At 48.0% G+C, this 17,265-nt stretch overlaps 1 pseudogene; it reads left to right on the top strand.

Annotated features, from left to right (window-relative positions):
• Positions 1–1,257: 1,257 nt before the first annotated feature.
• On the top strand, positions 1,258–1,396 carry LOC146025471 (U2 spliceosomal RNA; annotated as a pseudogene).
• The last annotated feature ends 15,869 nt before the right edge of the window (positions 1,397–17,265 follow it).

Genomic DNA, 17,265 nt, shown 5'->3' with positions numbered 1-17,265 from the left:
TTTCAACCCAATTTTGTAGACGTGTCTTAATATGGGTCAAAAGCCAGTTAAACCCCTTTCATATTGCATGTTGTAAATGGTATATTGCAGTTTCAATACCGTTTTTGTACCTTTCAGATTCAACCCGTTTCACCCATAGAAAGCCATACATTTTCATTTTAAATGTTTATTTCCTGCTTGTGGGCGGGGATCATGCAGGGAGATAACCTATCACCCTTGTGTGGTTATCATTTGTAGCAAATACCGTTTCTGAGCTGTTCAGACTGCAGGGAAAACGGCTCAGAAACGTGTAGGATCCTGCTTTTAACAAGTTTCAAAACATACTTGCCTACCTGACCCCAGGGTTGCCGACCCTGCCGCATTTAGCGGGAGTATCCCGCCTTTTGATCCTTTCTCCCGGTCTCCCGGGAATATATCGGATCCTCCCGCTTTAGCCTGCCTGTAAAAAAAAAAACCAGTGACTGCGCATGCGTAAGTCACAGAGTGCAGGGTCTGACGGCGACCTCACGGCATCCTATTAGATGCCGGCCGGGGTTCTGTAGGACCGGACTTGGTCACCGTCATAGCCCTGGCAGCAGAGCACAGCATGGGCTAGCCGAAGGAGCAGCAGAGTGAGCGGCACAAGCAGCAGAGGGCAGCGCCGCAGACATGGTAAGCTAGCGGCTGGCTGCTTCCCTCCTGCTTTTCTCCCTCTGCTCCCCGCTGTTCTCTTTAATAGGGCTCAGGCTGTCTTCCCCTCCCAGACTGTCTCTCTCCCCCCCTCACTGCAGACCCCCACGCTCACGCTGCTGCTGCATGAGGGTGCAGGTCGCAGGAGGAGAGGAACGGTTCATTTTATAAAGCTGCAGCAGCGTGGAGGGATGGAGGGAAGAAGGAAGGTTTTCAAATTTGATAAATGTAGCACTAAAGTACACTTTGAAATGTACCTTGGATAGCTCCGCCCATGGCCCCGCCCCATTTACATGTCATAAATGGGGCGGGGCCATGGGCGGAGCTATCCAAATTACGCTTGAGAGCTCCCTATGCCCCCTATTTCCTAAAACAAACTGCTCTCTCCCGCAAAGCCCAGCTGAGAAGTCGGCAAGTATGCCTGACCCTCTCCATGAGGGAGAAAATGCTCTGTTCCTGGACTTCCCTGGTAATGTATGATTGCCATAACATGTGATGAAACACTTTTCTTATCAACTACCTGGTAAGTCCAGGAACAGAGCATTTTCTCCCTCATGGAGAGGGTCAGGTAGGCAAGTATGTTTCAAAATTTCTTCTCAGCCTTTTAGCTAAGATCAAGTGTAGTATCTGTTCTTATCAGTTGAGTCTGGACCGCCCCCTGGCAGAGAATAGAGAAAAGCAGTACCGTAGCATCTTGTTACTGAGCTGAGGACGAGCATTACCTCATGTTCTGGACAAGTGCTAGGAATGGCTGAGTATCGATGCCCTGCTAGGGAGGTAATACCATTCTCTCCACTGGTAGGGAGGGGAGAAGCATCGGTGCTTTGAGATGGGGCTCTTGTTCAGGGGTCTTTGCCTCTGTGGGAGAGTCACTCGAAAAGCCCGGTCTAGTATCCACTCCCAGGAAGAAGGGAAAAGCTGGGACCGAGTAGATTGCTCTCTGGTCCGGGGGTAACATGTCGCCCCCGGCCAGGGAGACAGCGAAAAGCCCAGCCCAGTACTCAATCCCTGGGAGAGGTGAAACGTCGGGACTGAGTAGGTGGTTTCTTCTTCCTCAGGTGGTCCATTTGGGCCTCTGCGGGGGAGACTCACCGAAAAAGCCCGGTGGAGTATCCATTCCCATGCCGGGGGTCGGAAAGGGCCCACTGGCTGAGCGGAGAAACACTTGGTCGGACGCTGACTGGCTGGCTGCTTGGAGTCCGAGGCTGCACTGTGCCCCCAGGGAAACTCGGGGGTGCTGAACATGCACGGGTGATCCCCAAATCACCTGGCACAAGTAAGCACTTGCACTGCGCACTTCCCCCTCTAGGTTAGCGCTTCACGTCCTTACCTCGTCCTTTTGGATGGGGTAGGACAATTTTTCACACCCCCCACCCCGGCCTTCTGGCTGGGGTCCTCTTTATTATTTATTTCTCTTCTTCTCCACGTTCGTGCACTTTTTCACGTTTTCTGTTTTCTGTAGTGTGTCGGTCCTCCCGAGGACGACCCCGAGCCGCAAGGCGGAGGGAAGTCCACTGCGGGTCTCTCCAAACCATGGGGTGCGGAGGACCCACCGTCCTAACCCTTTTGGGGGTTGAGGAATGAGGGTCTCTCTAAGCTTCGGCGAAGAGGACCCACCGTTCCCTATTTTCCCCTCTTTGGCCTTATGGTTGAGAGGGGTTAGGGGAAAAACGGGGCCCGTCTCCTCCGGGAGATAAGCCCACTCGAACGCACGGCCCCCTTTGCACGTGTTTAGGCACAGCACTGGTGGTAGGGAGCACACCTCGGGCTCCTGAGTTTTTTCAAACTCAGTATGTTTCAAAATTAAAGGACAATTTTTCACACCCCCACCCCGGCCTTCTGGCTAGGGTCCTTTATTATTTATTTCTCTTCCCCTCTCACGTTCGTCACTTTTCACGTTCCTTGTTTTTTTGTAGTTTTGTCACGTTTTTTTGGGTAGTGTGGTCGACCCTTTCGGGCCTTCCATTTCCCCAATGTGCCGAAGCTCTCGCCTTTTGGGGAGAGCTTCGTGCCCCCCGAGGACGACCCCGAGCCGCAAGGTGGAGGGAAGTCTACTGAGGGTCTCTCCAAACCTTCGGGTGCGGAGGACCCACCGTCCTAACCCTTCCGGGGGTTGAGGAATGAGGGTCTCTCTAAGCTTCGGCGAGGAGGACCCACCGTTCCCTATTTTCCCCTATTCGGCCTTATGGTTGAGAGGGGTTAGGGGAAAAACGGGGCCCTATCTCCTTCGGTAGATGGACCCACTTCGATCGCACGGCCCCCTTTGCACGTGTTTAGGCACAGCACTGGTGGTAGGGAGCACACCTCGGGCTCCTGAGTTTCTTCAAACTCAGTATGTTTCAAAATACCGGTATTCTGTAACCGGTAAATTGACAATGGAGCATTCACACTGCAGCTGTTCCCGTTTTAAAATGGTAAAAAAACGGCAATATACCGTGTTAAAGCTGCAATGTGAAAGGGGTATCAGTTCACAAGTCACATGATCCACTGCACATCAGCTGCTATATTATCCCGAGTCAGTTCCTCTAAACTACCATGGGTGGCACTGCTGCACTCAGACACATGTATTACGGCATGTGGAGATGATTGAACTACATTGTCTTGAGTAATTCTAGATGCACATTAGTTCTAGCATTCATTTAGTTCAGTGAGTACAACTTTCATGATACAAGCCCGATCAGCCTCCACAGGGCATAGGGGTAGATGTATTTGGGAGAAGTGATATAAGCGCACATTAAGGGCCTGATTCAGGTTGGATTGCAAAAGCAAACTCCGTCTCTAATGGACAAAACCATGTGCACTGCAGGTGGGGCAGATGTAACATGTGCAGAGAGAGTTACATTTGGATGGGGTGTGTTCAAACTGAAATCTAAATTGCAGTGTAAAAATGAAACAGCCAGTATTTACTCGGCACAGAAATAAAATAAGTCACCCAAATCCAACTCTCTCTGCACATGTTACATCTGCCCCACCTGCAGTGCACATGGTTTTGTCCATTAAAGGAGTTTGCTTTTGCAAATCAACCTGAATTACCCCCTATGTTAGCTGATACCGAAACTCCACCCCTTTCATTATCGGCACTGCTATCTTTAGATAAGGCATTTCTAGGTGGGTGCGGCCCCGCACCGGGTGTCACCCTTCATTGGGGTGACACCACAAAGAGCCGCACTCATCCTGCATCCGCACCACCACCGGCCGACATTTGCTCCCGCACTGGGAACCCCGCCGCTCGCCCGGCAGAATAGACGTGATGTGACAACCGGGCAGAGTGGTGGGATGCCCGACTGCCTTCAGAGCTGGTCCACACCGCAGCTGTTTGAAACCTCGCACCGGGTTGCAACACCTGTAGCTTTCGATAGGGAGGAGAGACACAACACATCATCACTGAGGGATTGTTGTAGGATGAGTTTTTATTCCCCCACTTCCCTTAGCAGACAAGATATTCATATATTGCCAGTGTAGCTTCCTGATCCGCCTCGGTAGAGAGTAATTGAATCATCCTCCCCCTACCCCAGGTGGCATATGTATCAAAGGTCAGCAAGAGATAAAGTGGACAGAGATAAAGTACCAACCAATCAGCTCCTGCCAACACAGTGATAGATGTATTACCATTATAGGGGATAAGCGGTACCAGCACATCAGCCAAAGGGGCTTTAGTGCATCCGAACACCCGATGACAGGGTTTTTACCATGTTTTCCCGTTAGAGCATCCCGCCACACTAATGCCCCTTTCCCACTGCAGCCTTAAAACGGTATATTGCCGATTTTTGAGGGCAAAATACCGTTTAAGGCTGCAGTGGGAAAGCGCCAGAGTTGAAATACCGTTTAAAGTTAAACGGTATTTCAACCCGTTTTCAAAGCAGTGTTTTAAACGGTAATCTACCGTTTAAGAGGCAATGGGAATGCATCTTAAACGGTATTCTTAATGTAAACAGGCTACAATTCAAGCGATTGGTTGTTGCCTGTGTTGTGACACTCCCCACAACCCTGAAAAGCCCATTAAAGTCACAGGCACTCATTTGTGCTGTAAAAACGTTTTGAAGAGCTAAAACGTTTTACCTGCAATGGGAATGGTACTTAAATGGCATTTAAAACTGTAATCTGCTGCAGTGGGAATGCTAAATACCGTTTCAGATTACCTGTAACTTAAAACGGGTCTGCAGTGGGAAAGCAGCATAAGCTGATGCACTGTGTGGTCAAGCAGGGATCGCCAGAGGCGGGAGTCTTCTCCCACGTCTATCTATGTCTGTTCTCTGTATTTTAATTCACCACTAGGAGAAACACTGTCTGATAGGCTGAGCTCCTCTATGTATGAGCAAATCAGCTCTCTTCTGCATTTGCGCATGACTGTACCACTGATAGTTCAAACCATTAAATGCTCTAAGCCCCGCACACACTGGTCACCTTTCACCTGGAAGTCGCTCAGTTTAATCGTCTGAGCGTCTTTCAGCATGAAAGCCGCCCAGTGTGCGCGGGGCAGCGATGAGCGCTGCTGAACACTCCTGCATCATTGCTGCAGGCCGCCGCTCATCTGCTGATATTACAAGTAGAGGAGCGGCCTATGCACTGAGCATTTTTCAGCCCATCGATTGTCCCCATCATCGTGCACCATACACGGGGGGTAATACTGCCCAATAATAAGTAGAGATGTGCGGGCTCGGATTTCAGAGATCCGAGCCCCCACGGACGTCATCATTCCGAGCCCGATTCCGAGCAGCGCTCGGAGATTCCCGTCTGACTCGGTCCGTCCGCGTGATTAGAACGTCATCTCCCGGCGTCGGATTTCGCGAGGCTTTATAAGCGGCTGCCGCGCCCGCCATCTTCACTCCAGTAAAGTAGTGGGTTGGGAGAGGGTGTGTTGGTGCTGCTGCTGGGGGTTAAACTTGAGCTTGACCTTGAGCTTTTGCAATCGCTGGTGCTGTCTCTCAGTGCTGCTGTGTAGTAGTCTAACTGTGTACTTGTAGTACTACTGTCTCCTCTGTGCGGTCTACCTCTGGTGTGCTGTGCTGCCTGTAATTGATTATTTTATTTGCTGGGGCTGTCTCCCTCAGTGCTGCTGTGTACTCTGTTCTCAGCTTAGGACAACAGTCTAACTGTGTACTTGTAGTACTACTGTCTCCTCTGTGCGGTCTACCTCTGGTGAGCTGTGCTGTAATTAATTATTTTATTTGCTAGGGCTGTCTCCCTCAGTGCTGCTGTGTACTATGTTCTCCTCTGCTTAGGAGAACAGTCTAACTGTGTACCTGCCTGTAGTACTACTGTCTCCTCTGTGCTGGGGCATACCTCTGGTGCTGTGCTGTGCCATTTATTATATATATTAATAATTAATTAATTAATTATATTAAATAAATATATATAGTCCACTGGTGCTGCACTGCTGCCTGCACTGAATCTGCCAGTCTGGCGGTCTGTGGTCTGGGGCTCACAGCCTAATAAATAATAATGCCGTATATCTTATCTAGTTACCTGTGTGGTCTGGGGCTCACTGGCTAATAAATAATTAAATACTGCCTGCCTAATAAATAATTAAATACTGCCGTGTATCTCTACCTTTGTGGTCTGGGGCTCACTGGCTATACTGCCGTATGTACCGTCTGGTCTGGGGCTCACTGGCTAATAAATAATTAAATACTGCCGTATATCTCTACCTTTGTGGTCTGGGGCTCACTGGCTATACTGCCGTATGTACCCTCTGGTCTGGGGCTCACTGGCTAATAAATAATTAAATACTGCCGTATATCTCTACCTTTGTGGTCTGGGGCTCACTGGCTAATAAATAATTAAATACTGCCGTATATCTCTACCTTTGTGGTCTGGGGCTCACTGGCTATACTGCCGTATGTACCGTCTGGTCTGGGGCTCACTGGCTATTAAATAATTAAATACTGCCATATATCTCTACCTTTGTGGTCTGGGGCTCACTGGCTATACTGCCGTATGTACCGTCTGGTCTGGGGCTCACTGGCTAATAAATAATTAAATACTGCTGTATATCTCTACCTTTGTGGTCTGGGGCTCACTGGCTATACTGCCGTATGTACCGTCTGGTCTGGGGCTCACTGGCTAATAAATAATTAAATACTGCCTGCCTAATAAATAATTAAATACTGCCGTATATCTCTACCTTTGTGGTCTGGGGCTCACTGGCTATACTGCCGTATGTACCGTCTGGTCTGGGGCTCACTGGCTAATAAATAATTAAATACTGCCTGCCTAATAAATGATTAAATACTGCCGTATATCTCTACCTTTGTGGTCTGGGGCTCACTGGCTATACTGCCGTATGTACCGTCTGGTCTGGGGCTCACTGGCTAATAAATAATTAAATACTGCCGTATATCTCTACCTTTGTGGTCTGGGGCTCACTGGCTATGCTGCCGTATGTACCGTCTGGTCTGGGGCTCACTGGCTAATAAATAATTAAATACTGCCTGCCTAATAAATAATTAAATATTGCCGTATATCTCTACCTTTGTGGTCTGGGGCTCACTGGCTATACTGCCGTATGTACCGTCTGGTCTGGGGCTCACTGGCTAATAAATAATTAAATACTGCCGTATATCTCTACCTTTGTGGTCTGGGGCTCACTGGCTATACTGCCGTATGAACCGTCTGGTCTGGGGCTCACTGGTTAATAAATAATTAAATACTGCCGTATATTTCTACCTTTGTGGTCTGGGGCTCACTGGCTATACTGCCGTATGTACCGTCTGGTCTGGGGCTCACTGGCTAATAAATAATTAAATACTGCCGTATATCTCTACCTTTGTGGTCTGGGGCTCACTGGCTATGCTGCCGTATGTACCGTCTGGTCTGGGGCTCACTGGCTAATAAATAATTAAATACTGCCTGCCTAATAAATAATTAAATATTGCCGTATATCTCTACCTTTGTGGTCTGGGGCTCACTGGCTATACTGCCGTATGTACCGTCTGGTCTGGGGCTCACTGCCTAATAAATAAATACTGCCGTAAATCTCTACCTTTGTGGTCTGGGGCTCACTGGCTATGCTGCCGTATGTACCGTCTGGTCTGGGGCTCACTGGCTAATAAATAATTAAATACTGCCTGCCTAATAAATAATTAAATATTGCCGTATATCTCTACCTTTGTGGTCTGGGGCTCACTGGCTATACTGCCGTATGTACCGTCTGGTCTGGGGCTCACTGGCTAATAAATAATTAAATACTGCCGTATATCTCTACCTTTGTGGTCTGGGGCTCACTGGCTATACTGCCGTATGAACCGTCTGGTCTGGGGCTCACTGGCTAATAAATAATTAAATACTGCCGTATATCTCTACCTTTGTGGTCTGGGGCTCACTGGCTATACTGCCGTATGTACCGTCTGGTCTGGGGCTCACTGGCTAATAAATAATTAAATACTGCCGTATATCTCTACCTTTGTGGTCTGGGGCTCACTGGCTATACTGCCGTATGTACCGTCTGGTCTGGGGCTCACTGGCTAATAAATAATTAAATACTGCCTGCCTAATAAATAATTAAATACTGCCGTATATCTCTACCTTTGTGGTCTGGGGCTCACTGGCTATACTGTCGTATGTACCGTCTGGTCTGGGGCTCACTGGCTAATAAATAATTAAATACTGACGTATATCTCTACCTTTGTGGTCTGGGGCTCACTGGCTATACTGCCGTATGTACCGTCTGGTCTGGGGCTCACTGGCTAATAAATAATTAAATACTGCCGTATATCTCTACCTTTGTCGTCTGGGGCTCACTGGCTAATAAATAATTAAATACTGCCGTATATCTCTACCTTTGTGGTCTGGGGCTCACTGGCTATACTGCCATATGTACCGTCTGGTCTGGGGCTCACTGGCTATTAAATAATTAAATACTGCCGTATATCTCTACCTTTGTGGTCTGGGGCTCACTGGCTATACTGCCGTATGTACTGTCTGGTCTGGGGCTCACTGGCTAATAAATAATTAAATACTGCCGTATATCTCTACCTTTGTGGTCTGGGGCTCACTGGCTAATAAATAATTAAATTCTGCCGTATATCTCTACCTTTGTGGTCTGGGGCTCACTGGCTATACTGCCGTATGTACCGTCTGGTCTGGGGCTCACTGGCTAATAAATAATTAAATACTGCCTGCCTAATAAATAATTAAATACTGCCGTATATCTCTACCTTTGTGGTCTGGGGCTCACTGGCTATACTGCCGTATGTACCGTCTGGCCTGGGGCTCACTGGCTAATAAATAATTAAATACTGCCGTATATCTCTACCTTTGTGGTCTGGGGCTCACTGGCTATACTGCCGTATGTACCGTCTGGTCTGGGGCTCACTGGCTAATAAATAATTAAATACTGCCGTATATCTCTACCTTTGTGGTCTGGGGCTCACTGGCTATACTGCCGTATGTACCGTCTGGTCTGGGGCTCACTGGCTAATAAATAATTAAATACTGCCGTATATCTCTACCTTTGTGGTCTGGGGCTCACTGGCTATACTGCCGTATTTACCGTCTGATCTGGGGCTCACTGGCTAATAAATAATTAAATACTGCCATATATCTCTACCTTTGTGGTCTGGGGCTCACTGGCTATACTGCCGTATGTACCGTCTGGTCTGGGGCTCACTGGCTAATAAATAATTAAATACTGCCGTATATCTCTACCTTTGTGGTCTGGGGCTCACTGGCTATACTGCCGTATGTACCGTCTGGTCTGGGGCTCACTGCCTAATAAATAAATACTGCCGTAAATCTCTACCTTTGTGGTCTGGGGCTCACTGCCTAATACTGCCGTACCTGTCTGGTCTGGGGCTCTCTGCCTAATACTGCCGTACCTGTGTGGTCTGTGGCTCACTGCCCAATACTGCCGTATCTACCCTCTGGTCTGGGGCTCACTGCCTAAATACTGCCGTATATCATTATCTACCTGTCTGGTCTGGGGCTCTCTGCCTAATACTGCCGTACCTGTCTGGTGTGTGGCTCACTGCCTAATACTGCTGTATCTGTATAACTGCCTGCTGGTGCATACTCACTGACATATATAATTGCACTCCAGTGGCGCTGTTCTGTGACATAACTCCACAATAATAATGGAGATCCAAAATATGGAGGTTAACAAACAAAGGAAAGATGAAGATGCACTTCCTCATAGTTCTGAAGCTGCTGCCACTTGTCATGACATAGACGATGAAATGCCAACAACGTCGTCTGCCACGGCCGATGCCCAGTGTGAAAGCAGAGGGCATGTACAATTGAAACCAAACTTCCGTAAAAGGAATAAAAATATGAAATGTAAATCGTTGGAAGAGAAACTTAAACTTGGCAATATGCCATTTACGACACGGAGTGGCAAGATACGGCTAAGGCCATGGCCTAACTTCATGACTAGTGGTGCAGCTTCAGATGACGAGGAAAGTCCTCCTCCTCCTCTCTCCCCGCCCAATAGGAAATCAAAGAGAGTTAGGCTGACACCGACTCAAAAAAGTCTGAAAAAATTTCAGAAAAAAAAACAGAAACAAATTCAGAAAATAAATCTGGAAAAAACTCATCCTTCTAAAGACATATCCCAAATCCCCACGGAGAGTCCGAGGGTGGCGGTGGTTGTGATGCCGGACCTTCCCATCACTGTACGTGAAGAGGTGGCTCCTTCCACCATTTGCAGTACGTCCTCTGCATATGCTGGAAGGATCACCCACAGTCTAGTTCCAGATTTTATTAGTGAAGGTGATGTTGTACACCAGGAGGAGGATATTGATGTAGCTGGCACTGCAGAGGAAGTTGTCGAGGAGGATGGAGACTTGGTTTGCTTAAATGACGCACCAGGGGGGAATGAGGCACCTGTGGGGGAAAAAGTTGTTGTCCATGGGATGAAAAAGCCCATCGTCATGCCTGGACAAAGGACCAATAAATCCACCTCTGCGGTCTGGGATTTTTTTTATCCGCATCCGGACAACAAAAGTATTGCCATTTGTAGCTTATGTAAAACTCCAATAAGCAGGGGTAAGGAACTTGCCCACCTAGGGACAACCTCCCTTTAACGTCACCTAAAGACGCGTCATGGTTCAGTGTTTAGTCCAGAAAGTGCGGCTAGCAGTCCAGCGACACCTAAATCACTTGGTCCTCCTTTTGGAGCCAAATGCCTGAAAAGCACACCACCAACTCCCTCCTCGACAAATTCCTCCTCGATCCGGATAGGGGGGAGTCCTGCAGTCCATCTCACCTGCATGAATGACTCCATAGATTCCTCCGGAGAATCCTGCAGCACTACGCCTACTACTACTACTGCCGCTGCTGCTGCTGCTGCTCCTGGAAGTCAGTCATCATCCCAGAGGGGAAGTCAGTCATCATCCCAGAGGGGAAGTCGTAAGACCGCTACGTCTTTCACTAAGCAATTGACCGTCCAACAGTCATTTTCCATGAGGATGAAATGCGACAGCAGTCATCCTATGGCAAAGCGGATAACTGCGGCCTTGACAGCTATGTTGGTGTTAGACGTGCGTCCGGTGTCCGCCATCAATGGAGTGGGATTTAAACAGTTGATGCAGGTATTGTGTCCCCGGTACCAAATCCCGTCTAGATTCCACTTCACTAGGCAGGCGATACCCGCAATGTACAGGGAGGTCAGAAAAAGTGTCCTCAGTGCCCTGAAAAATGCGGCTGTACCCACTGTACACTTAACTACAGACATGTGGACAAGTGGATCAGGGCAAACTAAGGACTATTTGTGGTGTCGGACAACGCCAGTAACATTGTGCGGGCATTAAACATGGGCAATTTCCAGCACGTGCCATGTTTTGCCCACACAATAAATTTGGTGGTGCAGCATTTTATAAAAAATGACAGGAGTGTGCAGGAGATGCTTGCGGTGGCACGCAAAATTTGCGGACACTTTCGGCATTCTGACACAGCCTGCCGAAGGCTGGAGCGGGAGCAAAAACTCTGCAACCTGCCCTGCCATCAGCTGAAACAAGAGGTGGTGACGCGCTGGAACTCCACCCTCTATATGCTGCAGAGGATGGAGGAGCAGCAAAAGGCCATTCAAGCCTACACAGCCACCTATGACATAGGCAGAGGAGCGGGGCTGCACCTGACTCAAGCGCAGTGGAGGCTGATTTCCGTGTTGTGCAAGGTTCTCCAGCCGTTTGAAGTAGCCACACGTGAAGTCAGTTCCGACACTGCCTGCATTAGTCAGGTGATTCCCCTGATCAGGCTGTAACAAAAGCAGCTGGAGAAAGTGAAGGAGGAGCTAAAGTGGAGCGATTCCGCAAAGCATGTCGCTATTGTGGATGAAGCCCTCCATACACTTTGCCAGGATACGAGGGTGGTCAGTCTGTTAAAGTCAGAGGAATACATTTTGGCCACAGTGCTCGATCCTCGGTTTAAAGCGTATGTTGTGTCTCTGTTTCCGGCGGACACAAGTCTACAAAGGTGCAAAGACCTGCTGGTCAGGAGATTGTCATCTGAAGGGGACCGTGACATGGCCCCAGCTCCTCCTTCATTTTCTCCCACACCTGTGCCTGTGAGGAAACAGCTGCGATTTCCCACACAACCCGCTGGCGGGGATGCAGGGCAGGCAGGAGGGAGTTTGGACATCTGGTCCGGACTCAAGGACCTGCCAACGATTGCTGACATGTCTACTGTCGGTGCATTGGATGCTGTCAACATTGAAAAAATGGTGGATGATTACTTTGGTGACAGCATCCAAGTAGACATGTCAGACAGTCCTTACCTGTACTGGCAGGAAAAAAAGGCAGTTTGGAAACCCCTGTACAAACTTGCTCTATTTTACCTGAGTTGTCCCCCCTCCAGTGTGTACTCCGAAAGAGTATTCAGTGCAGCGGGGAACCTGGTCAGTGAGCGGCGAAGGAGGTTGCTCCCGAAAAATGTTGAGAAAATGATGTTTATAAAAATGAATTATCACTTATTCAATGAAGACCAGGAATTGCCTCCAGAGATTATAACTCGACCTGTGATTGTGGAGTCCAGCGGGGACGAATTGATAATCTCTGAGAATGAGGAAGTACACACTGAAGGGGGCGAGGAATCAGAGGAGGAGGAGGAGGATGATGATGAGTGACTATGACATCTTGTTGCTGTAGAGCCAGTTTATACAGGGAGATATTATGAATTGGTTTATTTTTTGTGGGGGCCCAAACAAACCAATCATTTCAGCCACAGTTTTTTAGGCCCTGTCGCTGAAATGTTTGGTTTGTTAAAGTGTGCATGTCCTATTTTCGCAACATAATGGTGGGTGGGAGGGCCCAAGGACAATTCCATCTTGCATCACCATTCATTATTCCTACTACTGAGAGTCATTCATATGTGGGACTTGTCTTTTTAATGCATACAACTGTTTGCATTCCACTTGATTGCTGCACCTTCATGGGTGAGAATGTGATCTCCCTGACCTGGGGGAGTCAGGGCTGGGGCAGGAAGGCTCAATTACACTTCTTTTTTTGGGCGGCTAAACTTTTTTTTACCTGTCTGGTCTGGTGCCCACTGCTGAGACTCATTTTTAAATGAGGGACTTGTCTTGAAATGCATATAACTCTTTGCATTCCACTGATTGCTGCACCTTCATGGGTGAGAATGTGATCTCCCTGACCTGGGGGAGTCAGGGCTGGGGCAGGAAGGCTCAATTACACTTCTTTTTTTGGGCTGCTAAACTTTTTTGTGGGCGGCTGCAATTACACTTCTTTTTGGGCGGCTGCAATTACACTTCTTTGGGGGTGGCTAAACTTTTATGAGCGCAGCTGCAATTACACTTCTTTGCGGGCGGCTGCAATTACACTTCTTTTTGGGCGGCTGCAATTACACTTCTTTTTGGGCGGCTGCAATTACACTTTTTTGAGGGCGGCTGCAATTACACTTCTTTGCGGGCGGCTGCAATTACACTTCTTTTTGGGCGGCTGCAATTACACTTCTTTTTGGGCGGCTGCAATTACACTTCTTTTTGGGCGACTGCAATTACACTTCTTTGGGGGCGGCTGCAATTACACATCTTTGGGGGCACAGGGGCACTCCAGGGGCACAGGGGGTATCCTGTATTGGGCTGCCACACATTTTTTTAAATATGGCTATCCACAGATTGTTCAGCCTGCCATTTGAGATTGGGATCTTTTATCACAGAGACCAACTGCACATCAGGGTCAGGATCAGCCAGGTTGTTAAACGGGGTTTCGACCATGAATCAATCACATCATAAAATTAATTAATAATCAATCAATCATAACCAGAATCAAGCCAGATAGGGGTCTTGTTAAATATTAAACTGACCAAAACAGATACACACACAACTAGTACTGCCTCATCTACCTGTCTGGTCTGGTGCCCACTGCTGAGAGTCATTTTAATGAGGTACTTGTCTTGAAATGCATACAACTCTTTGCATTCCACTGATTGCTGTACCTTCATGGGTGAGAATGTGATCTCCCTGACCTGGGGGAGTCAGGGCTGGGGCAGGAAGGCTCAATTACACTTCTTTTTTTGGGCGGCTAAACTTTTTTGTGGGCGGCTGCAATTACACTTCTTTGCGGGCGGCTGCAATTACACTTCTTTGGGGGCGGCTGCAATTACACTTCTTTTTGGGCGGCTGCAATTACACTTCTTTTTGGGCGGCTGCAATTACACTTCTTTTTGGGCGGCTGCAAATACACTTCTTTACGGGCGGCTGCAATTACACTTCCTTGGGGGCGGCTGCAATTACACTTCTTTTTGGGCGGCTGCAATTACACTTCTTTTTGGGTGGCTGCAATTACACTTCTTTTTGGGTGGCTGCAATTACACTTCTTTGGGGGCGGCTGCAATTACACTTCTTTGGGGGCACAGGGGCACTCCAGGGGCACAGGGGGTATCCTGTAGTGGGCTGCCACACATTTTTTTAAATATGGCTATCCACAGATTGTTCAGCCTGCCATTTGAGATTGGGATCTTTTATCACAGAGACCAACTGCACATCAGGGTCAGGATCAGCCAGGTTGTTAAACGGGGTTTCGACCATGAATCAATCACATCATAAAATTAATTAATAATCAATCAATCATAACCAGAATCAAGCCAGATAGGGGTCTTGTTAAATATTAAACTGACCAAAACAGATACACACACAACTAGTACTGCCTCATCTAACTGTCTGGTCTGGTGCCCACTGCTGAGAGGCAATTAAACTTCTTTGGGGGCGGCTGCAATTACACTTCTTTGGGGGTGGCTGCAATTACACTTCTTTTTGGGTGGCTAAACTTTTCTTTACCTGTCTGGTCTGGTGCCCACTGCTGGGAGTCATTCGTATGAGGGACTTGTCTTTTAAATGCATACAACTGTTTGCATTCCACTTGATTGCTGCACCAATCGCCCACTGCTGGTTGCAGCTCTCACCCTGCATTAATTTGGGAGTCTGCCACTGCAGTCTTTTTTTTTGGAGCCTTGAAACTTTTAGGGATGCTGTACTAGCCGACACCTTTAGGTGGACTCTGGTCTGTCTTGTATACAGCACAGTGGTCTCGTGTGCAAGAGATTGTTCTCTGTCCTCTTTTGGATTTGTGTCACCATCACCATCTTCATGGGTGAGAATGTGATCTCCCTGACCTGGGGGAGTCAGGGCTGGTGCAGGAAGGCTGCAATTACACTTCTTTTTGGGCGGCTAAACTTTTTTGTGGGCGGCTGCAATGAAACTTCTTTTTGTGCGGCTGCAATTAAACTTCTTTGGGGGCGGCTAAACTTTTTTGAGGGCGGCTGCAATTAAACTTCTTTGGGGACGGCTGCAATTACACTTCTTTTTGGGCGGCTGCAATTAAACTTCTTTGGGGGCGGCTGCAATTAAACTTATTTGGGGGCGGCTAAACTTTTTTGAGGGAGGCTGCAATGAAAATTCTTTTTGTGCGGCTGCAATTAAACTTCTTTGGGGGCGGCTAAACTTTTTTGAGGGCGGCTGCAATTAAACTTCTTTGGGGACGGCTGCAATTACACTTCTTTTTGGGCGGCTGCAATTAAACTTCTTTGGGGGCGGCTGCAATTAAACTTCTTTGGGGGCGGCTAAACTTTTTTGAGGGAGGCTGCAATGAAAATTCTTTTTGTGCAGCTGCAATTAAACTTCTTTGGGGGCGGCTAAACTTTTTTGAGGGCGGCTGCAATTACACTTCTTTGGGGGCGGCTAAATTTTTTTTTACCTGTCTGGTCTGGTGCCCACTGCTGAGAGTCATTTGTATGAAGGACTTGTCTTTGAAATGCATATAACTCTTTGCATTCCACTGATTGTTGCACCAATCGCCCACTGCTCCTCGGCTGCACTGTGTAAACAGTGCACAATCAAGCCAGATAGGGGTCTTGGTGCTTGTTTTGAGGTTGTAGCAGGGGAGTGCAGCTACGAGTCGTAACACCTTGATAGAAGATCAGTACTTCTCTACCGGCAAAGGACATCCTCCTCGACAGAGCGCGCAGCTTCACGAGGGACGCATGTGAAGCAGTGAGCAAAGGGAACACCCGCCTAGCGAGCCAGATCACCTGAATCCACCCTAGCGATCAATAGAGTTACAGAAGTCGCAGCCAGATAGAACTCTTCCAGCTGCCACCTAGTCATTGATTAGCCCCCTCCCCTCCACCCATTAGGCAATGATTGACGAGACGAATGGTAATAATAAATAATAAATGAATAATATTACTAATCACCAAATAAAAAATCAGATGAAATTAATTATAAATAATCATAATCACAATCAAGACAGATAGGGGTCTTATGAAATATTAAACTGACCAAAACAGATACACACTCTGCACCATCGAGCAGGTGATCACTGACATGCCAGGTGCAACGGTCTTTAGCACCCTGAATGCCAAGTGTGGGTTTTGGCAGATCCCTCTGGACAGAGCCTCTTCCATGCTTACTGCCTTCATGACCCCTATTGGGTGCTACGTCTTCCTACGCATGCCCTATGGCATCACCACAGGCAGCGAAGTTTTCCAGCACTGCATGGAGCAACAGTTTGCTGGCTCTCCCTTTGACATCATCGCTGTCAGCATCCTCCTTATCTGCACAGCCGGGTCCATCAGTTACTGCCACTGATGCAACCAATGCTAGTGATGGTTATGCATGCCCTATGGCATCACCACGGGCAGCGAAGTTTTCCAGCGCTGCATGGAGCAACAGTTCGCTGGCTCTCCCTTTGACATCATCGCTGTCAGCATCCTCCTTATCTGCACAGCCAGGTCCATCTGCCACTGCTGCAACCAATGCTAGTGATGGTTTACATTACATTACATCTTCCATCTCCCACCTTAAAATTGATTAGCCCACTCCCCTACACCCATTAGGCAATGATTTAAGAGACGACTGGTAATAATAAATGAATAATAATCACAAAATTAAACAATCAGATTACATTATCACACAATCAAGCCAGATAGGGGTCTTGTTGGATGATAAAGTGATCAAAACAGTTACACACTTGCAGACAAACTCTGTGCTGCACAAAATGCCCACCGCTCCTTGGCTGCACATGGTAAACAGTGCATGATCAAGCCAGATAGGTATCTTTTATGGGCCTATTTTTTTAAACTGCCATCATGTCTGCCGCTGCAGTGCCACTCTTACATGAGCCACGTGTTTGTGCCGCACACTTG

The sequence above is a fragment of the Crinia signifera genome, chromosome 7 (assembly GCF_055691185.1).
Source record: "Crinia signifera chromosome 7, ASM5569118v1, whole genome shotgun sequence".
Taxonomy (NCBI): Eukaryota; Metazoa; Chordata; class Amphibia; order Anura; family Myobatrachidae; genus Crinia; species Crinia signifera.
Note: the sequence above shows the minus strand (reverse complement) of the source record. Positions and strands in the feature narration are given on the sequence as shown.